Below are 14100 nucleotides of genomic sequence, written 5' to 3'. Positions count from 1 at the left end.
AATGTGTTTTCCATAACCTCATTAAAGTCTCCACCTCTAATCAAGGTATCGGCTGGATTTGTAACAAGGATGGAGGTAATTTCTGCTAATAGTGTAGCTAGGAGTGCCGGTGGAGAGTATACTGCCATAATCATCAGGGTTTGATTCCATAATGTAGCATGTATGTATACGTATCTTCCTCCGGTGTCCAGAATTCTTTTTTATATCGCCAGTGGTGGCCTCTTATGGACTAGTATTAGCACCCCTCTAGCCCCCATGGAGAAGCCTGCGTGACTCGCGGTGCGATAGTTGGATCTCTTGAATTGGTTACATTCGTATCAGCAAGATGTGTTTCAGTTAGGAGCACTATATCTGGTGTGTGTCGGTTTATATAATACAACACTAGTTGTCTTTTGATGCCGGATCCTAGTCCGTTCACGTTCCATGTCATAAGTGTCGGGTGTCTGTTGTTTATTACAGTTTATGGCGCCATTGAGTGTCTAGATATTGTGGTTTGTGGATGTGTTCCGCGGAGTGTGAAAGTCCTGTGGTTATTAAGGTGTGTGTTGTTCTTGCTTCTCTTGTATTTGTTGTGAACATAGTGCCTCTGTATGCCAGCCGATGAATTAAAAACTCTTTCCCAGCTCCCCCCTCCCTATACTCCAACCCCAACTGAAGCATCTGTCGTCCCATCTTCAACTCGTGAACAGTTAAACCTCAACTCACATACATTAACTCTTTACTAGTCAAGTCGAGTATGGTCGGTGAAGCTTGGACGTCGAACTCACTCACTTTTTGGTGTTGTGTGCACACTTCATCGGGGGGCGGCTCGGACTTAGCCGCCAGCTGTTATACACATCTGTTATCCATAGTTCCTTTTCGTTCCAGGAGTACTGTTGCATATTCGCTTCCAAAGGTTGTGGTGGCCTTTATGACTGCAGTTTCCCATTACTCGTTTTCCTCTTGTGGCATTTCTTCTTGATGTTGTTGTGGGCCAATATCTGGTGGTCTCTCTGGACATGGTCTGTTGGGTTCGCCGCCGTTCTTCCTCTTGTGTTCCAGTCTCTTCTATATGTCTCTCGGCCCAGTTCCACACTTCTTTGGGAACTGTGATGGTGTATTTTGATTCTTGAACAAAGAGAACATTGAGTTTCGATTGATTGAACTGTCGCGCCAACATTGACCTTTTCTGAGGAGAGTTTAAGCATTTCACGTTAAGGGATCCAAAGACTATGCTTTCAGGACGGGCCATGCCCCTTGTGTGAAGTTATCATTAGCGCCCCTTTGCCTTGACAGTCACCCAACCTTTTACCTCTCCCCCTTACGGCGAAGTGGTAGATCAGTCGCAATGCCGAGGGATGTGTGCGCAGAGTTTTGATGTGATTAAGTCCTGTTGTCTTGAACATACGAGCGGTTCCCCCGTTCCCCTTCCCCCTCCCTCCCATCGAGAAGCTAACGAGAGAATTCCCCTATGGGAGAGTAAAAAAGAAATAACAAAAAACAGAAAGAACGAGACGCCCTTAATCAAGAAGGGCCACTGTGGGTGGACCCCTCTCTGGGCCTTGACCTGTGATCTAACGTTAGTGCAAGGAAGAAAAAAACATCTTCACATGAACAAGGAACATTGTGTTTTCAAACATATATAACTTTCCGCAGCTTATGTAACATTCTATTAGACCTTCGTTAGGAGTTTTTACGCATAGTGTGGTTCTGGTGAAAATAAATCTTAACGGATACTCTCGGTATTAGTGTGCCATATAATTTCCTTAGGGAGTATTCAAATGTTTGTATTTCCATTTCTGCTGAGATCGCCCCTGTCTCGGTGGTTTGTTAGTTAACTCTCTATGGGGGCACGAGGGTTTTCTCCTACTGTCCGTATCTGAAATTTCTGCTGGGCTTTGGAGGTGGCGACGGGCCCGCTCAGCTTCTTCCACAGAGGCAATCCTGAATTCTTTTCCATTGTACTCAAATGTGAGGGAGAAGGGATGGCCCCATCGATAGCGTACTCCCTTCTCTTGTAGCCAACCTGTTAGGGGACGGCATCCTCTTCTTTTTGCTAATGTCATTGCTGATAGATCTTGATAGTCGGATATTTGAGCCCTGGAATTCTATTGTGTCTTTGACTCTCGCTTTCTGCAGAATGTCTTTGCTCTGGGCATAATAGTGGCACTTGGCGAGTACTGAACGAGGACCTTTCGGTGGGCCCCCTGCCCTGTCGAATTCAAGCACAGAAGGTGTTGTATCGTCGTAGAGGGTCATGATTACAGCTTTTACCTTGCTTTCCAGGGTGGAGGGAGTTTCCCTCTTTTCCTCCTCCAGCCCTATTATGCGGATATTTGATCGCCGTTCTCAATTTTCCAGATCATCGAGTTTGGATTCCATGTCCCGCTCCTTTTGTTCTAAGTCTATGAGTCTAGTTTCATATTGCATAGTGGCTGCATCTCCCGAATGCTGATTGTTCTCGACCGACTATAGACGATCCTCAACTTTTGCCATCTTCGTCTGCAGATCAGAGACTGTTTCTGTAAGGCTATTTTTCATTGATCTTATTTCCCCGAGGAGAAGGCGAATATCTTATATAGTTGCACTGTCGCAGTCATTGCTTGGAATATCAGAGGAGCTCTGGACTTCTTCTACTTCCATGGCTGAGTTTGTGCGTCTAAACTTCTGCAGAGCAGCTAGGGTGCGTCGGTCCAGTTTGACTTAGGCAAGGTCTGTGAGTTCAACTTGCGGTTTTGGGGACTGGTGGTCAGTGGGCGGCTAGCACTACCTATATTCTGTGTGCAGTACTCTGTCGTGGGGGGGACTGCCTCCCACCACGTGAATTTCTACGTTAGTCACCTTCGCCGCAAGGATCAGGCAGTGATGCAGCTTCCTTGTCCCCACGCTGCTGTTCCTTTGCGATGTTTAGAAGGGGGCCAGTATACAGCTGTTCTTATGGGGTCCGGCTCTACACCTTTCTTTAGAGTCACAGCGCTCCTCTTGCAGTCGAAGGGTGGAGATTTCATGCAGAATAGTGACCTTATTCGTATCACAGACACCTCATGGTTCACGATTCAGTATGCCATATAGAGGTGAGGCTTTGTAGTGGTGGTACATGTCCCCTATGCGTACTGATTTTAAAAGGGAAAAAAATAAAGTAACCGCCAGATCAAGGGTGTTTGAGCTGGGGTGGAGCTTTAGTTCCTGGGGCACCACTCTAACTAGGAGAGTGCAGCTTCTCCATTCCCTGGAGGGGGGACTGTTGAGATGTCTCGTGTAGCGTGTCACGTTTGGTTCTCTTGTGGCATGAAGGAGTTTCAAAGCAAGTCACGTGGTGCTCAATGTATAGTTGGTGCTTTCACATAGCCTGGGTGCAGCACGTGGAACAGTGCCTCACACAACCTGGGGCCATGGAAAAACTGGGCCCCCGCCTCACGTGTGACTGTGCGAGCAAGTTTTCCAAAGCGGGGCCTCCCGCCTCTCCACGATACGGCAGCCCTATGGAACCGGGCCACCAGCGGGGTCCAGATGGCAAGTGAGTCAGGTCTCCCCGGGGGGGGGGGGGGGGGACGAAATGTCTGGCTCTAATCCCCTGTGCGCTCGCAGCTTCTGTGCGGTAGAGAGGGGGGGAGGGGGCCCGCAGCTGCCAAGACTCTAGGCGCTCAACTCTAAGCAGAGCGCCCGCGATTGTTAGGGAGAATTCTCATTCCATGGCTAATTTCCCTTACCTATAGAGCCCCCCAGTGGCTTTGCTGGATTTGAAGGGTTTGTTTCTTTTCTTCTGTTAAGAGGTTAAGAGTGAGGCTCTTTTTCCCCCTCTTAGGCATTTTTGCTGTGTGTGTTGTAGGCTATTTTTTGTGTTTAATGTCTATGGGATTTTCTCAACCCCATAGGAACCATCTCTATTCACATGTGTTACACAGCACCCTCCGTGCCGTGACACAGGGGTGTCGTAGCGACCCCCAAAACATAGACTCCATACCCTGGGACTGACTACTGTCTCCCAGGGCATGTAAAGTCCCCATTGACTTTACTAGTCAATTTTTATGAACTAAACCAGTACAACCCATCTTACTATGGAGGTACTGGAAAGGGTTAATAGTTTTTCCACTATGTTCATTTTCGAGGGGGTACCGTACAGTCCCTCTCTCCAAAGTTTCTGGCTGGTGGCAGTGGTTACTACCGTAAATATTTTACCGCGAATATTTCCCTATAGGATTTTCCCATTGTTCGACGCTACCACTTTTTCTGACAGCCTCTAACAAACCGCCGGTTTATTTTTATATTAACTTTACTTCGGTAGGTTTTATTTGCCTGAACTTTAATATAAATTCTTTCTCGTGTCTTTCTCTAAACTCCTAACCCAGGTCGGGGATCCTTTGTTCGTCCTTTTGGCAGGCTTCTGCCAAGAAGCCCTCCTTTCGGCGCCACTGAGTCTGGGGTGGGTCCATTGTGTGGGAGGTGGAGTAGGACCCCTGGACAGGGTTGCCTCAGCAACCCATGTCGCACTCTATCCTGATAGGCTGGAGGGTCTCCCGCCAAGCATGACCACTCCACTGTGTGAGTGACAGCTAGGCTGTATGAATGGGGCTCTTTTTGCATAAAAGCAGGGTCCTGATGACTGGAAGAGCAAGACGTTGCCACTGGAACTAAGAAGCTGAAGAGGAGAGAAGCCAAAGACATCTGCAACGACTGAACCACCGGTGAAGCCCTGCTGCAGCGTTTCACCACTTTTCTCCACACGACGAGAGAAGATCTTCATCGGCAAGAGCCTTCTTCCCTTGAGCTGGTGGGGCCAACCAGTTTGCCAATCGCCTTCCTGGACCTGCCTTGGTCGAATCGCCAGTATCCTGTACTCAGAGGCCGGATAGCCAGGCACCAGTCCACCCGGACCGCGATTTAAAGGAGCGTAGCTTTTATTCGTCGGGCAGCACCGCGGTTGGTTTCATCCCTGGGTAGTGCAGTAACTCGAACCTTCCTCCACAACGAGAGCCTCTCTTCCTCTGCTGGATCCCCCGAACTGCAGGAACTACCAGGAACAGCGGCCACCGCAGGAGCCAGTTCTTCATTTTAAAGGTACATTGTTCCGCCAGGCCGCCCTTTCTTCGCGGTAGAACTAAAGGTGTTTTAAATCCTTTACCTACCTGTTGGGTTGGCCGCCCCTCTCTCTTAACATTGTCTTTCACCTTCTGCATCCAACTTTTCAAAATCGTTAACCAACGACTTGACTGCAGCTACAAGAACATTTTGCTCCTGGGCCCTTGCCCTGTACCACTGACTCTGGCACAGGCCTTTTGACTCTGGCTACATTTGTTAGAACTGCCTTCTTTAGATTGCTTCTCAACTAGAACTGTGTTGGTGCACCTACTTCTTATAACTCCCTTTTTTTCCCTTTATAAACCTTGTGAAGTGCCATTTTGCTCAGTTTTCATTTAAGTATATTCTATACTGATGCACTGTCTTGCTTAAACTGGTTCACAAACTTATGGGAAGTGTTGCTAGGGTGTGTAAGAAGATATTTCTGTATAACTTGTGCTTTCCCTCCCTTGTGAGAAATTGCTAGAGGATCCCTTGTGTGTGGTTTTTACTGTGCCGTTTTGCTCAGTTTTCACTCTGGTTCACTTGGTCTACAATTTAACTAGGGAGTGTGTATATTTCTCGTTGACTTATTGTAACTTGCTTGAGGACTGTGATAAATGTGTTTTACAATGTGTATAAAATAAATATATATCTACCTTTTAATACAAAGCTTTGGTCTGTGTTTCCTTGTGCCATAGTACTGTAGGCCTATTGTGTGAACCCTGAATACTGCTCATCTCCGTCTTGAGATAAGGTTGACTGTTCAGCCACAGCTACCAACTAAATCTTTGTGGTACACACTGATACCAAAGGAAATGTATTGCTCTCACCTGTAGTCCTACAGCGACAGACTTACTTGCCTCACGGGGGTCCCCGTGGTGCCAACGGTTGTCCTCCTCCAGTGCTTCACGTGGCTGTTATGCGCTCTTGGCGGCAGGGAGGCGGTACTCACTCAGTGCAGCCGCGGCGGGGGACCTTTCAAGTTGGGACCCTCATACACGGAAGCACCTCCACGCAACAGAGCTATTGAGTGTCCGGTCTTCGTTTTTGCTGATCTCCTTCTATCCTCCTTTCCATTCAGTGTCGCACCTCAGAAGTCACGGGCGCCATTTTCTCCCGATGTGCTTTTGATGAAGTTCTATGGGGCTGAGTGCTGGAGTTGATTTCAAATGTTTCTGCTGCTCGGTCACAGGAGCGGTTTACTCCATAGCTGCCCATGCAGTTCCTCTTGACAGACATTCATTTTTTAGATGGTTTTCTCACCCCACACGGGTGTAAATATTGGTCTCTTTCAGGCCCGGAGAGGAAGACGGTGGTTCTGGCTTCCATCACGTCTGCGCCCCCTGGTGGTCTCCAATGATTGCCTTTTTAAAATGGGGCACATGGTTCCTTTGTGAAGGGCCCGTGCTGCTTCTCGGTTTGGGGCACGCGTGGGTGCTGTTGAGTTCCTGTAGATTGAGTGTGTTCCATGTACCCCTGCTGATCACTGTGTTTTTTTCTTGCCAGTTAGGAGGGTGCACTTTTGGAATAGAGATCCTAAACGGGATGTTGATTTGATCACTCCATGGTAAAGGGAACTGTAGGGCTGGTAGGCTTTCTTTTCACGATATAACATCCAGATTGTTTTCTATGCGTTGCTTCTTTTGCCAGGTGTTTGATAGTGACATCATTTTTTTTTTTATTAAAGATTTTATTGATTCTCCAGCATGGGGTCTGGCATGGATTCACATGCTCATGAATATTCCCCGTCGTCAGGCCGGGAATCCTCAGTATAGAAAAAAATCAGTATCAGTTTTGTTTCTGATCTGTCTTTCTTAGTAGTAACCAATAACTGGTCTCTGGGTCATACTGCCCCCAGCCAATGACTGCCCTCTCCCTAAGCCCCGCCTCTGGCAGCCATCCTCAGATTTTTACCGCACGTTCAAGTGTTGGGAGTCCCAGTGCTGTAGCTCTCGACCTTTTGCTGTGTTTTCGTGCTTTTTCAGGAGATGTTTCTCATTTTTCGGTTAAATAGAGCCTCAAGCTCCACCGTTTCTACATCCGATCAAACGGGGATCCGTTTCGGAGTTTTCTACGCCCCTCAAGGGTGAAGTTTTCGTCGCGTTACGCTTTTGGAGGATTCCAGAAGATCCGAGGCCTACCCCAGACATGGCCCAGGAGAAAGGAAGCTCGACGCCCGGGAAGCTGTTCAGGACCTGCCCTGGATGCCAGCTTCAGAATGTTTTCAAGGAGGACGAGCATTCGTTATGCCTCTACTGTCTCCATGAGGACAAGACGCACACGGATAAGGACTGTGCATTTTGTGGGAACATGTCAGAGCGGACCATCAAGGATCGCCACCTCCGTCTCGCCAACTGGCTGGAAGGGAAGAGCCCGTCAGGCGAGAAGAAGAAAAAGAAGTCCGAGCGGTCTTCTAAGTCCTGTGAGGGCGCCCCGGGGAAGGGGGCCCAACAAAAGGCTAAGCACCGCGAGTCCGCGGGCACAGGGAGTGCCGAACGGTCGGGCTCCTTGGCTGCCAGGCAGAGCGCATCCTCCCCGGCGCCATCAACCACGAGCCAACGCTTTGGCTCGGGTAAGAGGAAGTCCGAGAACCCGGCGAAGCTTCTTGTGAGGCCCTGGTCGATCTCGAAGATTCCGGCAGAGGGGGAGCGAGGCTCGGACCCTCCCCCCAAGGTGAAGGCCCCAGGCGTCCAGAAGGTGACGATGGCCTTAATTCACCCTGCTAAGACCTCGATTGAGGATGTCGGTGCGGCCCTGGTTCAGCCTGTGGAGGCTACACCAGTGGAGGCGCCCTCAGGACCCAGAGTCTCCCTGCCACAGCGGAGGGAGTCGTCTTTCATGCCCATTGAGAAGACCCCCACAAAGTCCTCATTGGAAAAGGTGGGGGAGGGGCTGGTGGCCATCGTGGATACGGACACGACCTCTGAAGAAGAGCTCATCGAACTTGTGGAAGAGGCCCAGTCAATCGGGAGGGATCCCGACGAGGGGGACGACGAGAGTGACGGTGTCGCCGACAAGGCTCCTCAAGAGCCCTTGTACCCGTCGTTTCCAGCGCCGCAGGACACTTCGGTGGCCATTTTGTCAGCGATTCAGTCCTTATGCTCGGAGATAAGGACAAGGTTGCCCCTTCCCCCGACGGGGGAACCGGAGCCAGGACCTTCGGAAAGTCCACCGCATAAGAGGAGGACGACGCATCCTACGCCACCTCTCCTACCTCTGCGGCCTGCTCTGCCTTCCCCCAGTCTACTACCCACAGGGATGTTACAGGCACGGACACGGCTACGACAGGTACAGATGACGACGGAAGCGACGATGGGACGTGTCCCCCGTTGCCCCCTGCTCGGGCGTCCCCGCCCGACGAGATTGGATCCTTTCATACCATGATTTCCAGGGCATCCGAGCTTTTCCAGCTCTGCCCAGAAGAGAAGAAGAAAGAAGGATTCCTTTACCAACGGCGCAAGGCTAAAAGGAAGACGGTCCTCGCCGTACCGCTTCTTGATGACATCTGGGATGAGGGGCTCGCCCTCTTCAAGAACCCTGCCACGGCGCCGGCAAAGAGGGACCGGTACGAGAAGAAGTACCGGGTCCCCGACGCTGCCCCCTTGTGCCTTCGGGCACAACCTACCCCGGATTCGGTCGTCTCGGTGGCGGCAAAGAAGAAAGCTGGGGGTGCATCGGCCTCGACATCAGGAAGTTGGACACGATGGGACGACGGATCATCTCATCCGCAGCGACGACTATCAAGGCAGCCAACACCCTGGCTATCGTAGCCCGCTACGACAGGGAGTTGTGGTTCAAAATCGCCCCTCTGTTAGACTTCTTTCCGGACCACGCCATCACGATGGCAACGGACATCGCCGACACCGGTTTCCGTCAGTTGGGCAAGAGCGTTTGCTTGAGACGACGAGGATGTCTCAAGGCCACGGATTTCCGCCAGGACGTACAAACCAAGGTTTTGGACATGCCCTTCCACGGGAACAACCTGTTTGGGAAGGCGGTTGATGAGTCCCTTCTGGCCATCAAGACAGACACAGAGACTGCCCGGGCACTGGGAGTGCTCCAACAACGGTGGCCGTCCTTTCGGAGCTCCGGAGGCAGACAAGGTGCCTCCAAGGGATTCGGCAGTGGCTCCTCCACGTACCTGCAAGCGGCAAGATCTTTGTCCCAGGAAGCCTACAGGGGACGCAGAAAGTCAGGTGGTGCCCGTCGTCGTCGACAGGGAGGTCAAGGAGGCAAGGCAGCCTCCAAACAAGATTGAACCGACCGTGGGGTCGGGCCCCCGCCGAAGCACCCCGGTGGGAGGCCGGCTGGCGAGGTTCGTCAGCGTGTGGGAGTCCATCTCCACCGACCGTTGGGTGCTGGATGCCCTGGCCCAAGGGCACGCCCTCGATTTTCAGAAGAAGTGCCCTCGCGTTCCACCCGTGGCCAGGAAGGAAAATCACGTCCCTCAACTACTGTTGGAAGTAAGGGCGATTATCAAGAAGGGTGCCACAGAGCTCGTCCCAAAGAGGCTTCGGGGCTCCGGAGTTTACTCAAGGTACTTCCTCCTAAAAAAGAAGACAGGAGGATGGCGCCCCATCCTGGACCTACGACGACTGAACAAGTACAGAAGGCGCAGAAGTTCCGTATGGTCACCCTGCAGCACGTGCTGGGACAGCTGGAGGAGGGCGATTTCCTGTCGTCGTTGGACTTGGAGGATACGTAGTTCCACATCCCCATTCTAAACAGACACCGAAGGTTCCTCAGGTTCGTGGTCCCAGGGCGGCACTACCAGTTCAAGGCCCTCCCGTTCGGATTGAAGTCGGCACCCAGGATGTTCACCAAATGCCTCGCACCGGTGGCGTTGCGGCTGCTCCTACAGGGGATCCACGTCTACCCCTACCTGGACGACTGGCTCATCCGGGCAACGACGAGGGAGCTCGCCGTGGAGCACACTGCGAAGACCGTCCAGCTGCTCACGGACCTGGGATTCTCCATCAACTTTCCAAAATCCCACCTGGTTCCGTCGCAAGTCGCCCTGTTTCTGGGAGCCAAGCTCGACACAGTGGCGCGGCTGGCCTCGCCGTCGGAGGAAAGGACCAGGACCATTCTGGACAAGGTGCAGCGTCTGCTGGCCACGGACATGGCCAGGGTAAGATCTATCAAGTCCCTTTTCGGGATGATGTCCTCCTGCATTTATCTGGTGCGCCTTTGCAGGCTTCGGATGCGCCCCTTACAAGAGTTCGCCCGCTGGGTCCAGTCGACGGGCAGCTTCGAGGACAGAATCCCTCTCAACGAGACGTTCCGTCAGGCGATCCGGTGGTGGGGTACCCGCTCCCATCTGTCGGCGGGCACCGACTTTCAGATCCCAGCTCACCAGGTGACGGTGACGACGGACGCCTCCCTGGAAGGTTGGGGAGCGCACTCCGGAGATCTTCACGCGAGAGGCCTTTGGCTCCCGGAGGAGAAGTCACTCCACATTGACATTTTGGAGCTCCGCGCAGTGTTCTGGGCCCTCAGGTCCTTTCTTCCGTCCCTCAAGGGCAAGGTGGTGAGGATCTTCACCGACAACACCACCACGATGTTCTACATCCGGAAGCAGGGCGGAACCAGGTCCCTGGCCCTATCCAAGGAAGCCCAGGATCTGTGGCATTGGGCCGTCGCCCAACGGATGTTTCTGGTGCCTCTTCATCGGGCAGGAATAAAAAACACGATCGCCGACTCACTCAGCAGGGAGCTGCGCTCGTGCCACGAGTGGGAACTACACCAGGATCAAGTGGATCGACTCTTCCGACGATGGGGCGAACCCCAAATCGATCTCTTCGCGATGGCGACAAATTCCAAGTGCCGGAGGTTCGACAGCAGGTTCCCCCAACCGAGGAGCATGGGCGATGCTTTCTCGTTCCCCTGGGACGGCCTATTTCTTTATGCATTCCCTCCGCTGCCGTTGCTGCTCCGGCTCATCAACCAGCTCAAGAGGTCCCGGTGCAGGATGATCCTTGTCGCACCGGCGTGGCCGAGACAGATCTGGTTCCTGGACCTTCTGGACTTGTCAACGTCCACACCAGTCAAGCTGCCGACGGACGCAGACCTTCTCTCCAGAGAAGGAGGCGCCATTCTTCACCACAACCTGGAGTCGCTGAACTTGCAGGCCTGGCTCCTGCAGCACTAGAATTTGGAGGGTACCACATCCCGGCCGACTGCAGAGAGGTTCTTGCAAAGGCCAGGGCGTCCTCAACTCTCAGGTGCTATGGACATAAATGGAAGAGGTTCTCTGTCTGGTGCTGTGCACAGAAGATTAACCCTCTGCGGATTACGGACCCTCAAGTACTGCCGTACCTACTGTCGCTGGCCAAAGCTGGACTGGCTCACGCCTCCATCAAAATACATCTGGCTGCATTCTCCCGATATACCAGGGCTACGGGACGGGCGTCCTTGTGGTCTCATCGCCTGGTGAAAGAATTCATGAAAGGACTATTCTGATCATTCCCGCCGGTGAAGGCTCCTGCCCCGGCGTGGGAGCTTAATGTGGTGCTGACCAGGCTCATGGGGGCCCCATTCGAGCCTATGCATTCGGCGCCTCTGAAGTTCCTGTCATGGAAGACCGCTTTCCTCGTGGCCATCACCTCCGCACGACGAGTGGGAGAGATCCAGGCCCTATCTTGCAAGCCTCCATACTTGACTTTTCATGACACGAGGGTGGTGCTGAGGACGCACCCCTCCTTAATCCCCAAGGTGCCGTCGGACTTCCACCTCAACGAGCCCTTGGTGTTGCCAGTTTTCTTCCCGTCGCCTTCGTCGCCGGCCGAGAGGACTTTGTACTTGCTGGATGTAGCTAGAGCGCTGAAGTTCTATGTGGACCGCACGAAGAGTTTTCGGAAGACGTCACAGCTGTTTGTGAACTTTGGGACTGTGAATAAAGGGAAGGCTCTCTCGAAGACTTCCATTTCCAGATGGCTCTCCGGCTGCATCATACACTGTTACCGGTTGGCAAACCAACCGCTGCCCGGCCGTCCAAGAGCCCATTCGACCAGAGCGATCGCTGCTACCACGGCGTTCCTGCCTGGTGTGCCCCTGCTAGACATCTGCAGGGCTGCGACGTGGAGGTCGACGCACACCTTCACAAGATTCTACTGCGTCGATCGGGACTCCAGGGAGGAGTCCAGGGTCGGCCAAGCAGTGCTGCGCCACCTTTTCGCCTAAGGTGAGCCTGGTGAGGAGGTAAGAGATGCTTAATGTTGAGTTTCTGTATTGCTTAATGGTGAGCCTGTTGCCACCTCCCGTGGTTGTGCATGTGTGTACTGCTATGTATTCTCTTATTCATGAGCATGTGAATCCATGCCAGACCCCATGCTGGAGAAGGAACAAGTTGCTTACCTGTAACTGTTGTTCTCCAGCATGGGTCTGGCATGGATTCACTTGGGAACCCTCCCGCCTACCCCTCTGCGGCTCTTCACTTGGTCATACTGCCACTTTACATGCTACCAAATCTGAGGATGGCTGCTAGAGGCAGGGCTTAGCCAGAGGGCAGTCATTGGCTGGGGGCAGTATGACCCAGAGACCAGTGATTGGTTACTACTAAGAAAGACAGATCAGAAACGAAACTGATACTGATTTTTTTCTATACCGAGGATTCCCTGCCTGACGACGGGGAATTCATGAGCATGTGAATCCATGCCAGAACCATGCTGGAGAACAACAGTTACAGGTAAGTAACTTGTTCCTTTTTAAAATTCAAAACAACATTACATTCATCTCTCTACGTTATAGGACAGGGACGCAGGAAAGCAAGGGGGAGAGAAAGGGGAGGACGTGGGGGAGGGGAAAAAAAGGGGAGGAGGAAGGATGGGAGGAAGGGGCGAGGAGACATATACGGAATCAAGAGTTCTAGGTGAGAATAATGGGATGGAGAGAGAGAAGCAGCCAACAACAAAACAAAACATCAAGGAACTCAACTTCAGGGACCATAATCTAACGGACCGTCAGAGTTGGACCAGGATGACCTCATGGCATAGTCTGTTCATGACCGATTTGTTGTGCCCACTTTCCGAGGGCATCTCATAGCCTCAGAGGCTACGCGGTCGCAGTTGGTGCCTAACTGGCCTCCTCCCACCTCCTCCATATTTTGACCACTTTTTGCAGGCAGCCTCTCGCCATCTACACCCGATGTTCCATTACAGCGCATATGTCCACGTCTGTGATCCACTGGTCATAGCTGGGTGATCGTTCCGAGCCCCACACTTGTGCAATGTTCCGCCTGAGAACCGCCATTGCCATTGACCAAAGCAGTTTCTCATAACGGGATAGATCGGTTTCACTGGAAATCCCCAGGAGCAGGTGTTTTGGGCACCTCTGTATCGTTTTACCCAATACACTAGACAGTTTATCACAGCATTTTTGCCAGAGCTGCTGAATAATAGTACATTCCCACAGAATTTGGAAAAAGGTACCTTCCTCTCGCTTGCAGCGCAGGCAACGTGCGTCCGAGGTCTTGCCCCAGCGGGAGAGGGCCACTCTTGGGTAGTAGGTGAGGTGCAGGATCTTCAGTTGGACCAGTCTGAGCCTTGAGGAGATGGTTGTTTCATGTGGGTACATCAGGGCCTCCACCCAGTCCTCTGGTTGAAGAGGTCCCACGTCCCGTTCACACTTTGTTTTCAGATTGGTTAATTCCGGTGTCGCAAATGATATTATCATATTGTACATGGTAGAGGTGACCTTCCGTTCCACACGATCCAGCACTATGTTTCGCTCTAGCGGGGAGCTTTCCGGCATGTCTTGTGTGATCTGTCGATGTGCTATCCAAGCATGTTTCAGCTGCATGTAGTGGTACCTTTCTGTAGCTGGAAGGGAGAACTTCACGTGCATTGTCTCAAATGATGCCAGGTTGTCCTCGTGTACCACATCCCCAATGCTGGAGATCCCTCGCTGGATCCATTCTGGCCACCTGGGCAATTTTTGTATTTCGGGAAGGCTGCAATTGTTCCACAGAGGTTGGGCCAGCGTTAGTTTTCCGCCCCACCCTAAGTATCGATGTGCTTCCATCCATATTCTCACTATGTGCGTTGCCATATCTGGTCTTGG

General features: G+C 52.2%; 1 protein-coding gene across 1 annotated transcript in view; it reads left to right on the top strand.

Annotated features, from left to right (window-relative positions):
- The window catches only part of ADAD1 (adenosine deaminase domain containing 1), a 1643060-nt gene that overhangs the window by 1060522 nt on the left and 568438 nt on the right, over positions 1–14100 (top strand). The gene's annotated exons all lie outside the window — the stretch shown is intronic.

Source organism: Ambystoma mexicanum, chromosome 6q (genome assembly GCF_040938575.1).
Source record: "Ambystoma mexicanum isolate Mex_15411 chromosome 6q, UKY_AmexF1_1, whole genome shotgun sequence".
NCBI lineage: Eukaryota > Metazoa > Chordata > Amphibia > Caudata > Ambystomatidae > Ambystoma > Ambystoma mexicanum.
Note: the sequence above shows the minus strand (reverse complement) of the source record. Positions and strands in the feature narration are given on the sequence as shown.